At 35.3% G+C, this 24,658-nt stretch overlaps 1 protein-coding gene across 2 annotated transcripts in view; it reads left to right on the top strand.

Annotated features, from left to right (window-relative positions):
- The window catches only part of ERC2 (ELKS/RAB6-interacting/CAST family member 2), a 519,869-nt gene that overhangs the window by 462,060 nt on the left and 33,151 nt on the right, over positions 1-24,658 (top strand). The window lies entirely within an intron of this gene.

The raw sequence follows: 24,658 nt of genomic DNA, 5'->3' as shown, positions 1-24,658 counted from the left end.
TCCTCAGCGCGTGTGCTAATTTCCATTAACTTGCTTCAGACGAGTTAAACTTGCTCTTTCTTCCTCTTCCATTTCCAAGAGGACTTTGATATCCACAAAACAGACAGGGTTTCACTTACTGTCCTAAGGACTGCCCCTTTAGGAGTCTAGCTCAGCCCACACACAATCCTGGACTATGTCCAACTTGTTCTTTGAGCAAAATGTGAACCTCTGACCTTCTGGGCCTCCGGCAAGAGTGCTGCCTACTGAGCCACCAATACCCAGGCCATCAATAAGTTTTAAATGCCAGTTGCAGACTTCACAGAGATAATGACTTCAGTGTGTAAATGTTTTGTTGTGGAGGCTGCAGTCTCACATATGGCGTGACAGAGTAAATATGCTAAAACCATAGAGAGCTGTTGCATAACTTGCCTTGATATAACAGTTTTTGTAATATGTTTCAAGGCATGGAATATTATTTAAAGGGACACTGTTATGTAGGCTTAGGCCCAAAATGAGGCTATTATAAAAAGAATGTTTAGCAAAAACAAAAATATGTCCATGAAATTGTTGGAGTGGGAATTTCAGGGTAAACTTGCTTGGATTTAAGCAGTCTCCTGCATGACATTGCACTGTTGTGCTAGGGAATGAGAACCAGAAAATGAAAATACTATTAAGTGAGAATCAGAATCTGAAACTGAGAAGAATTAAGATATTAGAGGTCTACTACTATTGCTATAACTTCTTAAAAATCAAATACTACCACATCCTGAGAAAGATGAGATGAAAAAAATAAGTTCCAACCTAGTAATTCAAAGCAGCATTATTGACACAGGTAAATAAATGGACTTGAATTTTTATATTATTTTCAACCTGCTTTCAATTAAGTTATTCTATTATATATATATAAGTGTGAAGTAAAATTAATATGAAGTAAGCTTTAGGTTTTTGGCACGTTTCAGTTTTATTGATGTTCTTCATTTTCAATTTAGCATTAAAAGCACACAAAAGACATGTTGATGTCTTTCATTCAAAAAGAAATTCAAACTGATAAATGTTACTGTTACCCAAAATGTTATTTATAAGCTTGGATCAAGAAGGAAAACTTAGCTGGATTCAAGGCAGGACTTGTATTATGGAAAGGCTGTTAGATAAATTGCATGAGCCTTCTATGGAGCAAAGGCCAGGAACCCAGGACTTTTTTTCCATCTGAGTGCCCAAATCACTAGGCTACAGACTCTTGCTCCCTCTTGTGTTCTCTCTCTGGCCTAATGAATCTTGAATTTTTTTCTGTACAATAATACAGCTTCTACAGGAGAGCTTTAATATATCCTTACCCTCATCCCAGGATTTAACGTGGCCTGTAGCCTAATGATTAGAACATTCTGCTAAAAGACATTGCTTTCAGTCTTGGACTGAAGAAGGAATTAACCTAGGCATTTTCCTTTTGGGTTGAGTAGTCATGCTGCTAGGCTACCAATGGCTGCTGCTCATGTACCACTTTAGAACGGAATAGCACCTGAAGAATTCTGGAGGAAACCTGCCTGGCTGGTGACCGTTAGGCTGGCTCTGAGAACACTGTTGGATCAAACTCCTCAACCCAGATAGGGGGATGGGTTTTGTTTCTAGATCCCAGTCAGGGTTAGGCGTAAGCTGTGCAGTGAGGTGTTTGCTCCTGTTCAGGTAGGTAATGCTCTGGCCATGCACAGAGATGCAGATCCTCTTTCTGGTCTAACCATAGAAAACTGTAGTGTTTTTGGAGAACAGATGTCTCCAGGCTGAGAAAGGGGCCTTCAGATTTACCATTAGGGCTGGAGGTGCCTGAATTCTGCTGTTGTCCCATTTTGAGTTCCCTTATCTTTAGGACTGTTGTTATTTTAATTTAATAGCTCCTTTGAATCTAGAACTGAGGAATTTTATGAATCTGTTTTTCAAACATAAGTTAACTTTACAGAAGCTTTTATAATTAAATGATAGGAAGAATTTGTGGTTAAAAAAGGCTTTGACATTTATGAACAGTAGGCAGAGTCTGTTTTGAAGCTCTAAAAAAACTAAATATCTTAAAATGTGGTAATGTTTTTGATGGAGTTCTTCAGAGCAGCATGTATTAATCTGAACTCAGGAGTATTCAACTAAATTAACACCATTGCATTTATAAAACAAATGTTTGTCAAAATTTCTGACTTAATTCATAGGTTATAATTTTATCTTTTTCAAGATGTATATTTTTAAAATGGCTTGCAGTGCAGATCCTTATTAATGCAAGTGCATTTATCTTCCTCTGTGGAATTATTCTGGTGAGTAAGTCAATGCCTAAAATCAACTAGGATGAGTCTGGTTTTCTTTTTAATAGAAATGCTAATTGCAAAAATGACATCTGTGAATTATTTTTAGTCTAAAGAGCTACAGACAGTATAAAATTAGAACCGTGGATTTGCTTGGCAGTTCTTTTATTATTGTTTCTACCTTTTAAAACATTGGAGGAATAATGTGATTCATTGCCCATTACTTTTCTGGCAGTAGATGCATCACCTAGTTTGGTATCCAAGTGCATTACATTGTGAACTATTGTGAACTATTGCTGCTTTGTAATATGGTACATTGGTGGTGAGAATGGAAACTTGTATTCATGGAAGGCTGTTGTTTTTAAAGACTACTCATCTTCTGCCTCCACTAGCGTCTGTTTTCATTGCAGTGGAGCCTTTCTTATAGTAGGATAGCACTCAGCACAAGTAAGAAGGATATAATCTGTATCCTGAAGAAGGTGTTCACTGACTAAGACAGGACATTCATTGTCTCATAATCTGTGTTTAGAAGAGCTACCATTTACAGCATAACACAATTTCAAACTATCTCCCTTTTCACAGTGAATGGAAGTTAAAATGATAAAGATTATAAATTAACATCATATTAATAATTTTATAGTGCATGGGGACCTACTGATGTAGTCTGCTTCTTTAGTGCAGTGTTGACTGATCTAGAGGAGATGCCAGTATGTAAAAGGTGGAATTCACATATCACTGTTATGAATGTGGGATGAATAGCTAAAAAAAACCACTAACAGCCCATGTAATGACAGAACAAGGGGAGAGAGGACTGAGTGAAAACAGGAAAATTAAGCAGAAGCGCAGAGAAAACTGTTAGAAGGGATTTTTGTTTTTTTAGTCTGTGAATTGATAGAGTGGTAAACTTTGAGGGTGAGTAGAGGTCTTCACGGATGAATAAAGTTTCTATATGTAAGGATAAACTGTATCACATAATACCAGTTGATTTGAATTGGTGCATTTTGGGAAGCCCTGCATAAAGAAGTTATGCTAATTAAAATTTTTGATAAACAAGCATTTTGATAGAGCTAAAAGGTAATAGTTGAGTGTAAATTAAACTCTAGAAATGAAAGAGGGACTTGCAGTTAAAGTCACATGAAGATTAGCAGTTTGGGAATGGCATATTTTCAAGATTACAGGTAGGATGGGTAAAAGGAAATCACAGTAAAGATGACTCATTTTAGTTAGAGTTCAAATTAAAGGTCTTATCTTCTGAGGTATGAAAATTATCAACTGCATCATTGCTTAGCACAAGAAAATTAATATGAATGCTGTTAATGTTTTCACTTGATCAATTTTAAATGAAAAGGCTTTTCATTTCTTTGCATATTTTGTTCCTCTCATTTTATGTGAGAGGTTCATTGGTGAGTAGCAATGATTCTCCAGCCTTAAATCGCTTGATGTCTTGAACAGAAAGAGGTTTCATGGCCTGGTCTCACTGTCCCTTCTTTAGTCTTGTGACAAAGAAAAAAGGGAGTGTTCACAAATGTCTGATACTTATTTGCATTTGCTCTTGCCAGTAGTGAAGCTGATTGGAAATTTTTCTGTTTAACAGAGTTTTTGATAGAAATTGTTGCTTTATCAGTCCTGAAAATCTCTCTCATATCAAGGGTAGTTAAAGAAACTTCCCTTAAGAAGCTTTAATTCCAAATAGCCAATAACTAATTTATTTAAAATGAAACTGCTCAACAAGAAACCTTGAGAGAAATCTGCATTACAATACCCAGAGCCTAATAGTTAGGGCATTATCCTTTAAGACATGTGACTTTGGTTCAATTTCCTTTTCTGAGTCCAGCTGAATAGAGACTTAAACCCAGTTGAATATCTAATGCATCCAAGGCAACTGTCATTACCACTCGACTATTGTCTGTGATAGGTTGGGTATCTCTGCTTTTGTAGAAATTGTGAAAGGATTTGCCCTAATACTAACAAGACCTTTCTGAAATCTCTTATAGGCTAGCAAAGAACATTTGTGAACAGCTTTAATCATAAGCCTCAGGCTCTGAAGAAATGCCTGTAATAATCATTATTTTATATATTCATACCAGGCAACATTTATTAATCTGGACTCTAAACTAAATCTCAATCTAAGACTCCATATAGATCTGTTTTTCCATGCCTCTGGTTATTCCTGTTGGCTGTCTCAGGTTTTTCTCTGTTTTTCCACATTTTAACAGTTCAACCAAACCTGCCTAGTAGTAGTGCAACAATGAACTTAATGGCATTTTTCTGTATGGTTTTGTATCTCTCTATTTTTGCACCTTATACTTTATTATAAGAAGGTGAACTCTGTAGTTATCACTGCTGAAGGTGCTTCTAACCCAAAACCTGTCATAAGTAAATTGATTGTAGTTGGCATGTTCTTTTGCAATATGCAGTCGATGATGAATTCCATGAAACTACAGGAATCAGGATTGCTTTGTGCCCTGTCAGTGTGTAGGTATTCTTCTGAGATTACCAAAAGGGATTGGTTACCTTGGTAATGTGTCCACCAATATTTATTGTGTCTATTTCTTTACACAGGCTAACATTCATCACATGAGAATGTTGGTCACAATCATCCTGAGCTGAATTTAAATTGATGACCTAAAGGTTAAAGTCTCTGTTTCGCATTACCACTCCCTTGGGCTGTCCAGTCCCCCAACAACTGGGTTTAACACCATTTTTAGTTTATCAGTATCTTTGGAGGAAGAGTAGTTTTTAAAGTGTTGATCTGACTAGTACTATCAATATTCTGTTTAAAAAACAGGACGTCAGTATGACTTTTGCAGCTTGTCAATACTTGATGAAGATCTGAACAAGTATTCAGATGCTAGACTAATGACTTAACTTATCTGTTAGATAGATTTAATCCAGTCATATGGGAACATAATGCGGTGTAGCAGCCCAGTGAAACATGAAGCTATGAGAACAGCTGAATAAATTTAAACACATTTTTAAACATAAAAACCTTTATCATAAAAATCTGATAATATAGAAGAAAAACTAATAACACTTTCTTTTGGTTTTGTTATTCTCTACAGTAGTTGAGAAGACTTAACTTTTCTTGTGGTTGCTGACTTTAAAGAAGTAGCAACAATTTCTAGCGCTACTTTTTGCCCCATATGAAGTCTATTCTTTCTCACTCATTAAGGAATGAATCTGGTTTCTGTTTTATTCAATATTGTATATACATCTCACCCATAAATATTTAAACTAAGTAAATATAGAATCTTAAACATGGAATATGCTTTCATTCTGAACTGGTGGCTGTGGGGGAAGGTAAAAATATTTTATTCAAAGACCAATGGTCCCTTTGGAAGAGAGAAAAAAAAGTGTTTTGCCAAAAAATTGGATATCCTTGTGCTTGCTGTAGGGCAGCAAACTTTTTACTGGATTATACCTGTATTGGTGTATTTATATGTGTAAAGTTCAGACTATAAGGAAAGGGTTTGCAGATACTCACTTCAGAAACACATGGCTAGTATTCAGCCTCCATGTCTGGGGCTAATTTAATTCTTCTTCTCCATTCAAAATGCCTCATTCCTGCCTACAAATGCAGAACAGATTCCCTTGTAATTTTCTTTCTTGGAAGTACAGTCATTTTATTCCTAACTGGGAATAGCATGAAATGGAAATACATTTATGACTGTGCTTAAAAACAGACATCAAACAAAACAAAAGCAGGGATAATCTGAAAGATAGTTCTGTAACAAATTGATGCAGAAAAAATGAGGCATAATCCAAAGTATGCAAATGAATTTTTTTCAGGAAGATTTCCTTTAGCAAACCGATTTTTGGAAGCAGCATAATGTGGCATACCTAGAGTACTTCATTAATTTTATCTTTATTGCCAGTCAAAACTATAATGCAAATTCATGTTTTTAATTTGATTCATGCATGTTAAGTTCACTGCATGTGTAAATATGCAGCAGATCTAGATCCGATTCTTTTCAAAAAGGGTCGATCAAGAGAGGTGTAAAAAAAAATGTATTATTGTATTAAACTGAATACAATTAATACTGGGCATTTGTGCTTTATAATGTTATGAATGTGTGACTGTCATCTGTATATTACTCACCCTTGTTCCATATATATTGTACAGTCTGAGGTGCTGAGGGGTACTTAATGTTGCATCTCAAGGCACAGTTCTGCTGAGGCTTTTTTGAAAAAAGACAAGCTCTGTTATGTTTTGGAGTCTGTGGTTCAAACTATAGCTTGTGTAGGTAGCCAATGGGTTAGACCAGCTCCTGTAAAGTCTGTATCCATTTGCAGCTAATATCTTGTTGAAATATAAAGTAAGCTTTAATTATAAAAGAGAAGGACAGATACAACTATAACACTTTACTATTTACAAAGCAAGATCATACTAAACCTCAAAATAGAAAGGGAAAGTAGATAAAGAACATTTTATTATGCATTACAGAGACATAATTAACTGACCAACATGAATCTCCTTTGTTGAATTTGATGAGGTGGAATAATTAATTTTAAAGGGGAGACAAAAATCCACCTTTTATTTTAATTGATTTTTTATGTGTAGATCAAGTGCCTAAACTGGATTGGTGGTAAAGACTGCTTTATCTAAGTTTAGTAATGTTTCTCATTTTTCTTTTGGTTTTATAGATCAAATAGAAAAAGATGTGAGAGAACATAAAACAGTTTAATCTGTCCTTGTCAGAACGGCAGGGTAGAACAGTATTATCAACGAGATTCAATGGTTATTGTTGACTTGTTTTGTGCTGTTTCCATTTTGTTCATAGAAAGCAATGGCAATGGCTTTATTGATTTATAAAAGGAAGATTGGAATATTTTAGTTATGTCCTATGTAATTAGACCTAGTAAAGAGTTTTTTGGTGTAGAGTTTTTTAAACAACTTGGTCTGGAGCTACCCTTTTAAGCTCGGCTGGTTGAAGTGATACAGTAATGAATCCTACTGAATCCTAATGAATTTGAACATTATTTCTTAAGAGTCTGGCTCTGTTTTCCAAAATCAACATTGACAGATACGGGAAGAGCAACACCCTTCTTTGGTCTTAGATCAATACTGTAATGAAAATGCAAATACTTTTGTGTGTTTCCACAGCTCCCATAGAAGCAGCAGTCACACTATGTTATTTTTTTTCTTCACTTTATCTCTACCAGCCCACAAATTCAGTCTCTTTTGACACAGAGCCTTCAACATGGAAAATCAAGACAGAAGGAAAGTGTCCTGTCATGTCTCCCTGTGCTTTCATATCCTGTCTCTTCTAACTTTCCTTTTGAAATTTTCTATGTCAGCTATGCAGTTACTTTGTCTACTTCCTTCTACTAAATTTGTTCAGTGAATCTAGACCCCTGAGCTGCAAGTACCATTTTGGTACAAACATAGGCTCTTTTTCTCTTTGTGGGCATCTTAACTTTGCTGTGCAGAATGAGGTACAGTCCCTTTGTCTGTGGTTGTAATATACTTCATTAGTTTCCAGAAGACAATAACTTGCTTTATTCCCATTTTAGAAGGATTAATTATATTCAGAAAAAAAGCACTCAAATAGCAAACAGAAAAGGAAACCAGATGTTGCAGAGTTACTTAACCAGTGTTATTTGCGGACAAATATCTAAGTTACGTGATTTATTTTTTGTGAAACCTGTGGAAGCTGGCTACCGAGTGAATAAAATATCCAAAGTATATATAAAAATGCATTTTACCTGGTAGTACCATTCTTTTACTTAACTATTACAGGTAAGTACTTTATCAGTTCTTGGCCAACAAATCTGCAAAAGTATTTGATTAGGATATTAACAGTCTCTAAGGCATGTTGTGTACAGTCATGGATCATAAATAGGTTTTTATTGCATAAGGCACAGTTGCATGTTTCCAACAGTTTCAGTTTTGTGTGCTAATGAAATAGTATAGTGATAAACCTGTGCAAATTTGTTTTTCATGTAGATGCAGAATCTAAAATAATGAATGTTTAGAACAGGCAGATGAATTCATTATCTGGACACAAGTATTTAAACGTATTTCAATGAGAGCAAGCTTCTCTTCTAGAAATGCTGTTCTGTAAAACAGGCACATGGAATTTTTCTTATAGAAATTGTTTGCATAGGCTGTTAAGGAAATATTTGAGAGCATATAGAAACCTGTTTCTATATGTTTTAACTAAATTTCATGCCATTTAGTACCTGTAGGATTTGTAAGATATGTTCTTACATACTTTGGAAGTACAGAAGCTTCCTGTTCCAGTCCTTAAAGGACAAACAATAACTGTATTGACCCATTCATCATTTCTATGTTCTTGTCATCTTAGAAATCCTGAACTGTGGTATCTCCCTAAATTTGTCTTCCAGCTGTTTTCCTGAGCACTTAGAGTTCATCTTCTGCCAACCACTCCTGTCAAAGATAATATGCGTCAGGTCATTAATAGAAATTTTCTAAGTGACAAATGTTGCAATATTGCAGTTAGTAATATCTCAGCACTTGTATGGCTCTGCCTAGTGTTCAGCTTTGGCTAGCTAATTCAAGGAAACGTCTTCTCTCTATTTTGCCATATTTGCTCTTTTAATGTTTTTCATCCTGCATATCAGTCTCTCCTTTCTTGTGGCTTCTAGTGTCTCTTCATTCTCTTCTGTGGTCTTTCTGTTGTGTTCTCCTTTCCCTCTACACCCTTTTCCAGCTGCAATATTCCTTCCAGGTTTTCAGATATCAGCTTCATTTGATTAATTTTTAAGCCTCTCTCTTTTCCCTTCTTTTTCTTTCCTCATTAGTAACATGGTTCTTCAAACTCTTCTCTTCAAAACTTAACCCCTGGCTTTCCTAGGTTATGTAGTCTATCACCAGCCTTTTTATTTTATTTTTTCCCACTGTTTTTTTTTTCCTACTTTTCCAAGAGGCACAGTAATTTTATAACAGTTGCGTTACAGCAGTTTTCATAGTTCTGTTCTGACCTCCCATTTTCCTGTCATTTGGTCCATGCAAGTGCTCAACCTGATGGACTCTGAGCTCAGCAGAGTCAGGGAAAGTATGTAGTTTCTGTCACCAGAGACGGTAATAATCTGTTCCTCTTTTTTTAAAATACCATTTCCTGTTTATGGGAACCCATTATTGCTGACAGTTTATTGCAAAGAGGCATCATTCTTAAATGTACATTTGTCTTAAGAAATTTGTGCACTTTCTTTTACTATATGCAAGAATTTTTGCTTTATATACCTATTTCCCTTGTCTAAAAGTAACTTGCAGAAATGGTGATAAATGTTAAATGGTTCTTGTAAAATTGTTAGTTAATTTCAAAACTGAGTAAAAGCATTGATGTTTTCATTAGATCTCAGCACTGAGGAATGCCCAGCTTTCATCATAACAGAGTTGTTTAGTTCTGTGTAAGCCTAAATACTTTGTCGTTGAGAGATATCTTACTGTCACCTGCTCCTAATAGCGGAAAGCTATTTTTTCAGCCCAAGGTTTTTGTTTTGTTTTAGAAAGGAATCTTTTCCTTTTCTTACTCTTTAGCAGACATCTTTGATGTGGGACAGAATCCATTTGATGTAAAATAAGTCAAAGCCTGAGATACTGTTAAACATCCCTTTAGTTGAAATAATCCAATTCTAGATAAGTAACTCAAATCTTCTCATTCCTGCACTTGTTCTATATTTCTCTGTTAAACAGATACCTAGATTTCCAGGCAAACAGTTCTACTGGCTGCATCATGAGCTTCTAATAGCTAGCACTTTGTTGATGAATAAAAATGTAGTGGTAGGTAAAGTTATTTAAAACATTCTCTCGATATAAATATCTAAGAATATTTAATCTTGAATTACAGATACATCAATCACAGACAGTAAATTAATGCTGTTTAGCGTAAAGTAGAATTAAAAAACCTAAATGTTTCTCCTCTCTGCTAAACAATTAGCAGAATCAATTTAACTCAGAATGTCAGAAAACCTTTAAAGCTGTATTGGGTAAATACAGTCTGGATTTATTTGGGTGTAAATAAGAATGGCTGTCACATTCACCAAGCTACAGTTGGCTTATACCTAAATAGCTTTTTTTTTTTTTTTTTTCCTTAAATAATGCCCTGTTTATCTTTAAAGGGCACACAGATGTAGGGCCAAATCAGATTTTGCTTGAAAGGAAGGAAGGAATGCATAAATAAATGCATTAGTACCTAGTTCAAGCATATTGTTTTAAACTCTGTGGGGCTTTTTGAAATAGTGTTTGAGAATATTGCCAAGTTCTTCCAGTAGATATGATTCTTCAGGGTGAAAAAGGAGCAGGAGGCATATTTACAGGACTAAGAAAAACTTTGAAAAGAACCAGATATATAAAGCAGGAAACAAATCTCAAGGTGTTTTACATTTATTTCCTGTGTCCTTTTACAACCAAGAAACCGCAGCCCCTACAGAAATCTCATGGAAGCCTTGGGTATATGGCATCTCTGAAAGTCCTACAGTATGCATCTCAAAACAGAAGAAGAATGGCTACAGGTATTTTTTAATATCTGTGAATATTCTGTCTGGGAACCTATGGAAGACCAAGAGTTGGCATCTTACCCAAGTCATTCTCATCAGCTGGCAGCAAGGTACTGCACTGCACCGTATGTGCTTCAACCCCATTGATATAAAAAGCTTCCAGGCCCTATCTCTAAAACTGGCCTCTCAAATACATTTCTGTTATGTCATGCACTACATTATACCTAGTTTTGAATCTCCTTGGTACTTCCTGTATTTATGCATTCTGTCTCCAAGTCTCCTCTCATGTGGCAGCCTAGCTGGGACTGCCGCATGGCAATATGAGTATTATAAATCACAGCCTCATACTGTGCACAGAGGAATTTCTTAAATATTTGCCCATTACTCATAACATAGGTGTGAAGATTACAGATAAATGGAAAAAAAATCTTCTGCACACTTCCTTTCTTTGCTTTCATTATCATGTTTCAGAATCATTCATCTGACTTTTTCAAGTGGTACAGTCCTCTTTCATTCTTCTTATTCTGATGGTGCAATGCCCTCTTAGGTAGGGAGCATTTGTGTTTTTTAGAAAGTCTATAGCATTTTTCTGCTTCTCTTCTTCCCCTGAAGTTTTTTTCGTTTCCAACACTGTAGGTTCTTCAGGGCTTGGCGTCTTTTTTTTTTTTTTCTTTTAAACAAGAACTAATTCTACTGATAACACATACTGTCCTACTAGAACAGAGCTGGTTCCATGTTTCAGCTGGCCTTTTGATGCAGCATCAGGCACCTAAACATTAGGTGTCTCTTACTGATGCTAGAAAAATGCCAATTAAAGAGAGAGTGATAGATGTGACCTAATTAACAGAACTCTTGACATAGAACTAGAATGTATTAGATTTATCTTTCTGCCTTCCCTCAGGTTCAGATTGAAGAGACAGATATAAGCTGTAAATTGTCACAAACTGCAAAGTGATCTACAGAGCATGTCTCCAGACTAAAAATATCTGTGCTGGATTTGACACAACATAACATGATAATCTGTAATTCTCGGCAGAGATGTAGGACATTCTCACTTGCCTAGTTATCTGAACTAAGCTGCTGTGAAACCATATATTCATGTCTTTTAACAGGAAGTATAATCAAAAATCCCACTGAGAGGATACCTGTTTACACCAAAACCTGGATAAGTTACTTGCTGCAGTGCCACAGAGATGAATAGGAGAAAAAAAAAAAAAAAAAGGTTCCATGGTTTATTCCATGTTCAAAATACTGATCAGAATGCTAATAAATGAATAGAGATTGATTTTTTGTATATATGCAAATATACACCGTATGTATGAAAATTATATGGAGGAGAATAATTAACAATAGTAAAATATGCATGACATCTCTTTCTGTTCATAGCATGATTTTTGCTTACAAAAATAGCAGATCTCAAATGTTTATAAGCTAAGTTGATTTTTGTTATGTATTTTTATATAAAGGGAAAGTGTTTACTCAGCGTACTTGTGGACCAGGATATCATATCTTTTTATACTACAGAAATATTTATTTATTTATTTATTTATTATCCTGATAATGTAGACGAATGTTTTTAAAGTAAGGTCTGTATGATTGTATGTGTACTAAACAAGGATGATTAGTATTTCTATGTTTGCATTTCTATGTATATACATATATGTATGTTATTTATTTTATGTATACTAAGCAGGCGTGAGCACTATGCAAAGAGCTGTCTAAACTTGTTTCTATGATCCAGTCCTGTTTACAGCCCCTTGGCAGTATTTTAATGCAAATAAAAATAAAATAAAAAAAAAAAAACTCCACTAGAATTAGTTATTTAGCATCATTTTTCACCCTGATGTAGTGATCTAGTAATTTATTTCCCTAATGGACAGCTCTGGACAGGAAATAAGTGTAATGACCATTACCAGGGTAACAACTGTTGGTTTATTGATTTTTGGACTAGGTTTCTAGAAGCCTAGTCCAAAACTGTCCTCTCCCTGTATTGATTTTTGTGGGATATTCAGATTTCTTAGTATGCTCAGTATTTCTTTTTCTCCTAGTGAGGGTTGATTGTATTTTTCTTTTGTATTTATCTATAGCATTCCCTTGCTCTGTTTTTGCTTTTTCTTATTTATGCAAATCAGAACTTCAACACTTCCCCTTATTATTGCTATTCCTGTAAAGAACATTTCTACATAGACACTCATATAGGAGTTTTTCTACACACTAAAATCTTGCATCTACTAGATCCTGGAATTGAATATCATTTCATTACAAACAAACAAATGAAAGAATGGAATTTTAAATGGATTTCTAGACTATATGTTTCATCAGTTAGACTCTCAGCAATGAAATATTTGACATATAATTGCTACTGAACATTTATAATTGTTTTTGATACAGAATGCCCATGCTTGAAATTCATTTATTTGTGTCTATTGTCAAATTTCTATTTAGCCCATGAGTATGTTAAGATTTGGGAGTAATTCAGAATATACTCATTCTTCTTCCTTTCAGCAGAAAAATGATTATGAATTGAAGTTGGCTGAGGCTGCCAAATTACTTAGTTAATAATTAAATCAATTTACAACATGACTTAGAAATATCTTTAAAAAGTAGTATTTGAATCATCTAAAGACAGCTTAGAATCTTTTCTAAATGAGGAATGAATTACTGAAGCACTGAAACAATTCCAGTCATGAAGCCATCCTTCCCTGCGTTTGTGTCGTTCACAAGAAAAGTGTTTGTTACCTGTTTTCAATTTATGTTCTGTATTTCTGTTCTATACCCTCACTTTGGAAACAGAAGATCTGGAAATACCTAATGTCAAGTCTTAATTTTCTTGAAGCTGGCAAAATATTTTTTAGCTCATCATTAATCAGTTAGTAATGATTTGTATTACCTAAAAAATATGAAACTAGCTGTTAAGAGAATATCTAAATTATAGAATACAGGAAATTAACTGGTGCATGGGTTGCATTCTTTCTTTCTGGATAAAAGTGTGTAGCATAAATATCAAAGCTCAGTCATGTACAACTTCCAATAAGCATTTTGTCAAATGCACTAATAGGTCTGCTATGCTATGTAAATCCAAGCTGCTGAACAGTTAGTAAACAGCAGTTAGCTAAATGGCATTCTTTTGAAAGCTTTTAAGTTAGCACTACCAGAGGATACATAGTTAATAACAAAAACAGCTGCGTAGACATTCTTGGATGCCATAATTAAACTGATAAATCTGCAGTGACATTTATCTGTCATGAACAGATCTGCTATTAGTGGATTTTTTTCTTTAGTGATCATTTCTATATTTATAGCATCTTGTTGAAGAATGAAACTCTATGCTTAAAAGCCATGTGAATTTTTTATAAGCATAGAAAAGAACTATATTTTTGTTTAGAGCTTTCTTGGAAAGATATTTTCAGACAGAAAAATTGCTAATTTTCTCTAACTTTTTGATAAACTAAATATCTTTACCATAAGAACTGCAACTACTGTTACTTTTATCATTGCCAATCCATGCACACAAACAGAAATTTCTTTCAGGAAAAAAAAAAAAAACTGCTGTATATATGACCTACTAAATCATTATTGGCAAAAACACGGAATTCTTAGTATTATGGCTTGTGTAGGAGTGTGGTATCTTTCTTTTAGTTCTACAGTTCACCTTTCATTTGAATGGATATAAAAATCTCTGAAGAAAGAACCTGGTTGAGTATTAAATATTCTTTATATTCCAGATCATTTTCAGATGCCAGCTAGATTTTCCAGTCCCTCTGCAATTGAGAACAAATAGACAGAAGTACAGAAGCCATTGCCTTCATATTGTTTTCCCTTCCTCTTGGTAATATCTGTTACTTTGTCTGATTTTAGGTTTGGAACTTTTTTGGGGTGGTTGGGGGAGTGGAGAGAGTTGTGTGCAGTATGTGCAGGTTTCAGTTCCTACTGAATTCCTACCAAAAGCACTTTTCTTTAAAAGTATTGAACTGCTGCCTGCAGATCAGAGAGTCCATTTCATATCTTGTGTCCTGGAAGCTGTCCAGTTTCCTGAGAGCTTCACTAATTCAAGAAATCTGTTCTGATTTTGAGACCAGTAGGGAACTGCAGTAGCAAATGAGAACTTGGGCCAGTACATGGGGAAATTTAAGATATGCAAAGAACAAATACAAATTAATTTGAGATTAGCTTAGTTACTGCTAACCAAAACCTAATGGAAATATTCCTTGGTTAGGATTGGCCACAGTGATGGTGAATTTTCTGCAAATAGGATGGCTGCTTTTGCTAAAGAGTGCTCGTATCTGGTTATCCAGTGCTCGTATCTGGCTATTTTTGATAGGAGTTTCTACTGTTGCAAAGATAATTTGAAATTAATTTTGATGTAGTAACAACTGTAGTATAGCTTCTAAAGAAATGTGGACAAAAGTTCATTGGATTGTACTGATCTTTTCACTTCCTAATTGATGTATAAATCAGATGGATGAACTGCCATTTTTAACATTTCCCTCTTCTTTAATGATAAATCAGTGTTGCTTTTGGAGAGTTTTTTGTTTGTTTGTTTGTTCGTTTTTTATTTTAGCACTGCATTTTGAGAGAGAGGCTCTTAGTCCATGTATTGTTCATGTTTCCTATTCTGATGCATATTTGACAAATCTTCTTCATTGGTGGTCATTACAAATGATTTTCACTTTCTCCTTGTTATGATATGTAACAAATTAAGGAAGTAAATGCCTTGGGCTAGTTATGTGATGGAAATCTGTAATAACTCATCATGCATGCATGAATGCTGTGATCGTGGTTCAGAAAGCCTGTGGAAATTTTGGCCCGAAGTATTTTGGAAAATGTTTCCAAAGTCTGCTGAGCTCTTTTCTTCTTCCAGATTAGTGGTTTCTCTCCGAGTGCAGGTTAACTTTCACATTTTTTCCAGCTCTGCATAAAACTCCTGATTTACTTCAAAATTCACTTTGTGTGAAAGCAGAGCTTTCATTAATTTCTTTAAAAGGATAATATGCGACTATGATATGGTATTGCAAGTACAATTGTTTCATTCTTACGTCTCAAGACATTCACCCGTACAAGAGATGGCATTGTGCCAGTTTCAGGAACATTGATGTGACTTCCAAATGGCAGCCTCCAGGGGAGCAGGAATGCAGCACTGCTTATGCTGGTCCAGAGTGGCTGGAGCCCAGGCAGTACTGCTCTGAGGTGTCACTCAGCAGTGGCCGCTGCTCTATGGCACCAGCAATGCCCTGTGCACTGGTTCAGCTACATGAGACAGGTCTGCCTCTCTTTTTGAGGACTATCAGCATCGCTGCAAGTGTAGACTTTTTTTCAAATTGTTGTGTTCAGGAAAAACAAGACGGTTGCTGTAGCTGGCCTTAGCACGTGAAGCAGAAGAATGAAGATGCAAGTTGCGTTTCCCCAGTGGGAACCCCTTGGCAGGAGGCAGGTCTGTGTGACATGCTCTCCTTACTGCAATCACACCACCCCCGGGTCAAGTGGCCCATGTGAATGTCAAGAAAATAACATCAGTGAAATGACGGAAAGCAAATCATCTGGTTTGCCTGTACTTCTAAGAGATTGCATTGTAAGCAGCGTGACATCTTGCTGTGGGTGTTAAAGTATTTGTGGCATACTGTAAGTGAAGAGATGTATGTGGATAACACCGCGCCTAAGATCTTGTACCTAAGTACTGCCCCGAACTGCGTCTGGCATCTGTGTGTGTGTGGCTTTCAAACTCTTGTAGAGAAGTGGCTGGACACTCAGCTAAGAGAGAGCTCTGCTTCCTTTTTTTTTCAGGATTCAGTATATGTTACTTGTTTCAGCTTTAGTGTCTTACAGTTTGTAAAAATTATCATTATACAAGGATAATTAGGAACATTTTTGTTGAAAAATCCAAATTTGTTTCCAAAAGAATGTTTTGAAAGGTGCAGTGCTGTGTGCAAATTCAGGTCAGATTTGGTGAACAGATGTGCACTTTCTTTTAAGAAATGTTTTTGAAAAGTTTTAAACATTTGTTTATTCTATATAGAAATCAAATTCGGATGAATTCATTGACAAGCACAGCAGGTTTTCTATCACAATGTTGAACCTTGTGTGCACTATAGAGCATATAATTCTGCATTTTTTTCTTTTATAATATGCCTAGTTTTACTGCATGTTTGTATTAATTTACATACATTTCATATACATATGGTCTGTCATTTAATTCTCCACTGCGTCATTACACAAGAATGCCAAAGCTGATTCTAATTGTTCAGCAAACTGAAGGAATTTAGGGAGGTTGCCCAGAAATTCAACGTTACTTAAATAAAATACACATGTATTTTAAACCTTTTAACAGACACGTTCTGTGCCATATCCCCTTTACTAATATTAAAATAAGACTTATCAGCACAAGCTGCATAAGGTTGTGCTGCTGGAGCCAAATCCTGGGATCAGCATCCAGGCCACGAGCCTGCAATCAGTTACACTTATGTTGAACCTCATGCACATTTGTCATTCTTTTGAAATCAGCAGGATTATTCACCTCCGAAAGACAAGTGTGTGTGGAACTGATTCTGTGAGCAGACCCTTCATTATTATTGGTTTCATTATGAATCTGAGAACAGGAAGAGGAAAATCTGCACTAGGACCGCAAAATTTAGGTCTTAGGGATCATAGTATACAAAACTTAGGTACTCTGTCTGGTAGTCACTGAAAGAGAAAAGGATCACTCAAGCAACATGCATGGTAAGTGGTGGAAGGCATGTTCTGGGGGATAAAAGAGATTATGGAGAACAAGAGAGCTGAAAGTTATTTCATTGGTTCCCTAGCTGAGCTGACCCTTTTGAGGTCCTGTGAAAAATCACAAGCACAACATGAAATGGTAGGAATGGTGGAAGAACAGTAGAATAAGTGTAGAAGGAAAGATTAGAAGTATTTTTTTATTTTTTTTAAGGTTCTTAACATCTGGATCTAGTAAATATTTTGATGTTACATTTTCCCAGGCTGGTTAGTTGAACCTGAAGAAGGATATTTTTTGGCTCATCCTAAATGGTAATGTTAATATCATCTAGGAAACATTTGTTTTCCCCAGACATTGCTTTTTACATTGTTCCTGGTTGTGCTGGATGCAGTTTGCAGTGTCATGTCTGCTGTATTTGCAGATTTTTATTTATTTTTTGCTATTAGTGCCAGTATTTAGCAACAGCATTTTAAATGTATGCAGAAGTATGATGTTAATGATCTTATTTCCTTCTGTTCTCGATGAGATTTTGTTTGCAAATTTGGGATTGATTCTCTTAATAATATTCATGCCCTTCCTTCACTCCCCAAATAGAAAACCAATAATAGCTATGAAGACATTAAGACAGACTAAGTGAAATCTTCAGCTACATTATATGAACATAACTGCTGCAGGTAATTAACGCCTTTCATTTTGAGAAATGATTTGAAGCACTTGAGGGAATTTGGAATGATATTTTACATTTTATTCCAACTAGTAATGTAGAAAGGAAATGAAATAAGACTGATTTTATTTTCCATTTTTTGCTGTCTCTCTTCTCTCCCTGTTCTTTCTCTTGTTGAAAAACTATTGTCATTTATGTCATTAAAACATAGAATTATTGCCCCCAGACTTTCAGTGAACCACAGCTGTTGACCTTTTTTGTCAAAAAGCTTTGAATACAAAGCTACATTGGGAACATTTGTAGCCTGTGGACCATGACAGTACTGTAGACTTCTCTCCTGTCCTGACCGAAGAGAGTGCCAGAGGGTGTGCTCACATAGTGACTGCATTATTTTCTGGCAATTGTAGTAAATATTTCCTTGCCTTTGGTTTTTCTGCCTCATCTCAAGTGTACAGTCATCCTTCAAACCTATTATACCACCTTCTGAATACTGTGGCTTTGTCCCTTAGGCTACATAGTCTATTGTTTAAAATGTTTACCAGAGCTGTACAGATATTAAATTAAGCATTGCAGCTTAACGTGGAATGTGTGGATACTTGAAGCTGGATTTAAAAAGTCGTCTTGATTTCCTTGCTGTGTAATAGTATATTACATTGAATGGGAAGGAAAGTTAAATTTTAACCTTTTCTAATACAGGAAGTGCTAATTTTCAGTGGAGGCGTATGAATATTAAATTAAATACTGAATGCTAAGCATGTGAAAAACTCAAGATGTCTTTGCTTAAAATATGCCATAAACTCTTATTTTTCTGGGTGATTAAATTAATCACTTTTCAGTAGTGTACACCAGCTGCTGCATCTGTAAGTAAACCAAGTACTTTCCCACAGTACATGCTGTATATTTCATTCTTGTAGCATTTTATTTTGACAGGTAATCTTTATTCTTCTGCATATGAAATCAAAATTCAGAAGATGAGTAAAAATTAAAGATTAATTACAGTGTGTTTTACAATTTCTGTGAATTTAGATAGGGCCATATTTTTACTGAGAAATGCAAAGGCAAATACAAAGCTCCATTTCTAAAATGTACTCTACTCATAGCTACTCATAGCATGAAGGCTCATGTTTGGACCTAATTTCTTTCTTCTCTGTACAGCTGACGTTTCCCCGGTCTTTCTCTTGTGAATGTATGAGAAAAACAGGAAGAGTAGTGGTGGAAGGGAATTCTGCCTTTTTTTTTTTCTTAGGATAATTTTTCTCTGTGAAACTTGATCTGTCTTCACTATACTTATTAGATTTTGTGAAAAGAGAAGAAGCAATGTGATGTGAATGCAAAAATCACACCTTTTCAATACAATTCATTAGATTACTCTGCAATTTATATATATATATATATAAACATACCTAAACCCTTTCATAACTGAACTTTCTAAGCATTACCATAATTGTAAGCATACACTTACTCTAAATAGTCTTTTCCCTTAGAGAATAAGCAGGTACTTTTTTTTTTTTTTTTTTTTGTATCCTCAGTCAATTCCACTTAGAGGTGCAAGGAACAGAAATTGTACTTGCAATTCAACTGCTATTTTGAAATTATACTTGCATAAGAGAAGCTGCTTTCAGAAAAAAAAAAAAAAAAGATTTTTATATGCTTCCCTCCCTTTTCTATAATAGGACAATATGCTTTGAACACAAAGTTCTTCGGTATCCTGAAAATCGAACTTAGGATTAATATTTGAAATATTTTGCATCACAAAAGCCTCAACCTATGAGCAAAATGTGACTTGCAGAGCTCCAGCTTCTGGTTACTCTGGATCCCAGGAATCGATATTAGGGACATGGGTGCTGCAGTGATTAAACAGGAGTGTTGTTTGACTCCTCTGCTTTAGGTAGAACCAAAGAACTATAGTAATGTCCAAAAGACTGTATTGAGAGAAGGATGAAGAGCAGGAACAGGCATTGATGATATGACTTAAGATCATTTCACAAAAATTAAGGATAAGCTTTCACCCCAATAAACTTTTCTTCTCAATTAGTGGCAATATTACTGGAAGACCTTTGTGTTGAAACGTCTAGACTTATTTAAAACTAGAATATCTATTTTCAAACTATGTTGTTGTATTTAATACAAGAGCTGTTAGTAGTATATGCGACATATTTTTTTTCATGTCCATATGCTTTGTAGTCTGCAGTGAATTAACCACATTATAAAAGGCATTCTGCGTTGTCATTTTTTTACTGCTGTCATTACTAGTAGGCCTGTATCTCACCATAAAAGGCTGCATGCTAGTTGCTGAATGCTCCACATGCAGCCTGGAATGCTCCATAACTGCAAGCAGCAAGCTAAGACACCTTGCTGCACAAATGCTGCCTACACTCATATTTTTTGGACTAGCACATGTGATCATTCAAGTGGCTTAAAAAAAATAGCATCCATACAAATCGTGTAAGTAAAAAAGGTAAATGGCTGAGGATGCACTTCAAAGCGTGGGAATGAGTGATGGGTCTTCAGTGCTGGAACAGTGTGATGGAAAAAGAGGGTAGGAGAATTACGGTAATGGCTCCTTATACTAACTCTGAACAAAGCACTTAAGCTGAGTCAGATTTATGGTGGTGTTTGAGTAGAACAGCTACATTGTTTGCACTCAAATCCATCTTGTTTTCCTAACTTAATATATTGTTATACAAAAGAGAGGTACACATTTTTTCCTTTCTATTGGTGGTTGTCATAGGACATCTATTTTATTTTTGTATTATTCCAGGGAGAACAGCACAACAGAAATTATATCCTGGAATAAAATGCTAATTATATACATAAACTTATATCTAAATTCTTCATAATAGCCTAGGAAACAAAGATGAGGTGTTTTCTGTTGTCATTGTGGTGATCTTGTCCCTTTTTGTTTTAGCAAATCTCCTAAAATATAAAGCAATTATAATACATAAAAAATTAAAGTGTAATACTGTTACTGGAGGCCAAAGCAGTGAAAGTATGAACTTAGAAAAAGGTTAAAATAGTGAATTGAGGAAACACAAAAAGGAGAGAACTGTGGTTCAGAGAAGCTCGGATCTAGCAAGGGAAGACTATTAGGCTAAATCCAGCAAGGTGCTGGTGCAGTAGTTCTGATCTGCTAGTAACATGCCTTTCATATTGCTGTTTTCTAAATATATTGGTTAGTTAACGTTCATGTCTAGAAAAAAAAAAAAAAAAAGAAAAAAATAGAAATCTTAGAATAATAAGAAGGTCCTGTCTGTTCACCTTAGTGTTTTTAAAATGAAGTTTAAAGTGGTGACTTATTCTTACTATAAACATTTTTTTTTCTCCAAAAAATAACCAAATCAACCTGCTCCTTTAAGGCTGTTATTTCATTCAAAGTCTTGATAATCTGGAAAGGATAAACGTCTTCCTGAGCTAAATCGTAAGGTAGCTAAGATGCAGGGATCATTACATCAGCACCTCTTGTCAGAGGCTGCTTTCTCCATGCCCAGGCTGTCCCTTGCTTGGCATCCTTACAAACAAAAAGATTTTTTTTCCAGCTCTTCTGGAAAAGATTTAAAAAAAAAAAAAAGGCTTTGAATAAATATCCAATTCTGAACTGCCCACAACTACCACTTGCATCCTCAGATTGCTTTCTGTGACCCAAAAGTGGTTTGCAAGACCTTTTAGCTAGCTCTACTGGGTATGGAAACATTTTGGGGACAAAATCAGGAGTCTGTGAATACCAGTCAGACAATAGGCTGAATTCCTGAGTCTTGCAAAGCCTCAAAAAATGGTACAAGGAGTATATGAAAAGGTGTAAGACAAAGAGGAATCCAAAGCCTGCCATTTATATGAATGCATACAATAGGAGATATTAAGCATTGCTCTTGATACTTAAGAGCATTGAGACAGATCATTACTTTGATGTGCATTTCATCTTCCAGATCAGATCTTTTCAAGGTAATCTTTATCACCAGGTTAAGTAGATTTTCTGAGAAAAGGGATGACTTTATCTAGAGAAAATAAAATGGTTTATTGCTATTATTTAAATTTGTGCAGAAGAAAAAGGTGAAATTTTCAAGGGCATATGTGGTAAATCAAATATATAATCCCACTGACAAATATCCCAGCTCATATATGCCTCTACATTGTGCCCTTGCTGCTCAGAAAATGTTCTCCTTTTTGTCCTAACATTTAGGTTTATCAGGGAATTACTGTGTTGTATTAGTTTTTTACTGTGCTAATACCAGAAGCACAACAAAGCAAAGGAGTTTTTGGAATGAAACTAAAAGAGAATGTATATGTATAATTCAAGATACCAGTTAATCCTTAAGGGGAAAATGTGCAATAACAAAAATAAGAAAATAAGCCTCTTAGTAAGAAATAAGAAAGAACTAGGAACTTATTGACATTTTTTTCTCCCCATGCAATAGTCTTGAACAAACAAACAAAACAACCACAAAACAACAACAAAACAATTAATTGACCTGTCACAAAGTGGACCAATAGGCTGAGACATTTTTAAATTCTTAACATAATTGAAATCAGTATCTATATAAGTTGCCAAAATAAAATACAAGCATGACAGATTAATAATATCAGCAAAAGAACATTTTTGAACACATTAGATGCAAAAACATTGGAAACTATTCATCTGACTTAATTGTAATCTTTTGCCAAAAACATTAATGCAATACCTTTGAAGAGTAATTGGTATAAAGAATATCCTCAAAGAGGAGCATTTCCACATGCCTAGGCTTTATTTTGCCCTCATTAAACTTTATTCTGAGTTGAGTATTTCCTGTCTAAAGCATAAGGATTATTCTTCTGCAAACATATTAACTTTTGAGCTTTATCACGTTATGCTTCCCAATGCCTTTTCCAGATGCTGATTAGTTAATTATAATCAAAGAGGACTTTTTGGTCCTTTGTTTAATCAGACAGGTTTGGAAGCTCATTCTGGTCACCCTGTTCATCAGGAGATGGCTTTCAGGCTGCATAAGAACCAGCATGTACAATGTAGTTAAAGTTTAATACAACCATGAATTAAGGACTGAAGAATGGTAAGAATGGAAGGAGGCCTTGTGCAGGACTGTCATCTACCTTATTTTTAGTCCCAAGTATAAAACTTTCACTGAAGGAACAACAGGAGAAAACTATATTAGTTTATCATCGTATTCAATTCTGAATGATCCCATCTTAAATTCTTTGTTTGCAACTTTGAATTGATAAGTTTTTTTGAGGTATGACTTACCTATATGTGCACCATGATGAATCCTTGGTCTTTAGCTAGTCTAATTGGATAAAATCAATGTTGATTTTATTAATTTGTATCATAATCAAATGAACTGATGTCATTGTCTATGAACTGAATTTATTTCCTCATGAGCTCAAGATCAACCAGATGCTTAGAAGTCAAGATGTTGTCACAAAATGGAAGATATATTCAAATAGAGTAGACTTACTATCTCTCTCTCCCTCTCCCCCAACATCCCCTTTTCCCCACCCCAGTTATCTCATGAACTTTGCTTCTCACCGTAAATTTGTCTGATACTGACATTTTCAAGATAGTAAGTCTAGACTTTTGGAAACTCTGGAGACTAATGAAAAAGTCATTGAGGTGGTTCTTAAGTGTGTTGGGCAGCATTCCCAGGGCACCTTTGACAATCAGTGTTACTTTAGTATTTTCCCTCCACATTTAGAGGTCTTCTTTATTAACTTCTGCCTGCGGCTAATCTTATGGACAAGCAAATGTTTATGATAGAGATATTTTGGGTTTATGATCCAGTAGGATGTTTCATTAACTTCTTGTGGCTTCTCCAGTCCAAATAAGCGTTAAGCGTCTTTGCTTTTACCATTTTTTTGTGAGCTGATCATTCCTATTCCTGGGGAGATAATGCTGGCCACGCAAAGATCAGTGGAGGAGTGCAGGATGTTGGGTATTTGATTTTGCCTAGTATTAAGGATTCACTAGTGGCAGATACCATATGCTCTCTGTATGTGTGATATGATTTTTGCCCTCACAAGAGGGCAGTTAATCCAGGTGCTAGGCATCTTTTGCAAACTAATTAATGAATGTACTTTTGAAGAGGTGAAGAAATACTGCGTATGACAGGATTATTCTCAATTTGGCAAAGTCATGTTTCCATTACTGAACTTGAATTGATTGTTTAAATAAGAATTATTATAATACTGAATATTTACATCCCAATTCTAATTTCCAATGATCACTGAAATCGGGTAATGTAAAGATGTCTTATTTTCAAAACCTATCAGCTCAAGTGATTTTAACAAAATTTTCAACACTGTAGTACACTTGCTTTGCTTCTGCTATTATGTATTGACTCTATTTTGCCTATATTATACATAGTAGGCTTTAGTGGATTTATAAAGATATTTTAAAGGCATATTTGAGTGTCATTCTGTAATCAAGTCACTGGTGCAAAGAGATTTGGTTCACAGAGGTTCAGAAGTGCCTGACCGCACACCAACCTGCTGGCAGAAAATGCTGTATCAGCATAGCACCTCTTGACACTTGCTGAGCTGAGAGCTGGGTGCTGCTGTACGCACTGAGAAACC

This window comes from Cygnus atratus, chromosome 10 (genome assembly GCF_013377495.2).
Source record: "Cygnus atratus isolate AKBS03 ecotype Queensland, Australia chromosome 10, CAtr_DNAZoo_HiC_assembly, whole genome shotgun sequence".
NCBI classification, from domain to species: domain Eukaryota; kingdom Metazoa; phylum Chordata; class Aves; order Anseriformes; family Anatidae; genus Cygnus; species Cygnus atratus.
Note: the sequence above shows the minus strand (reverse complement) of the source record. Positions and strands in the feature narration are given on the sequence as shown.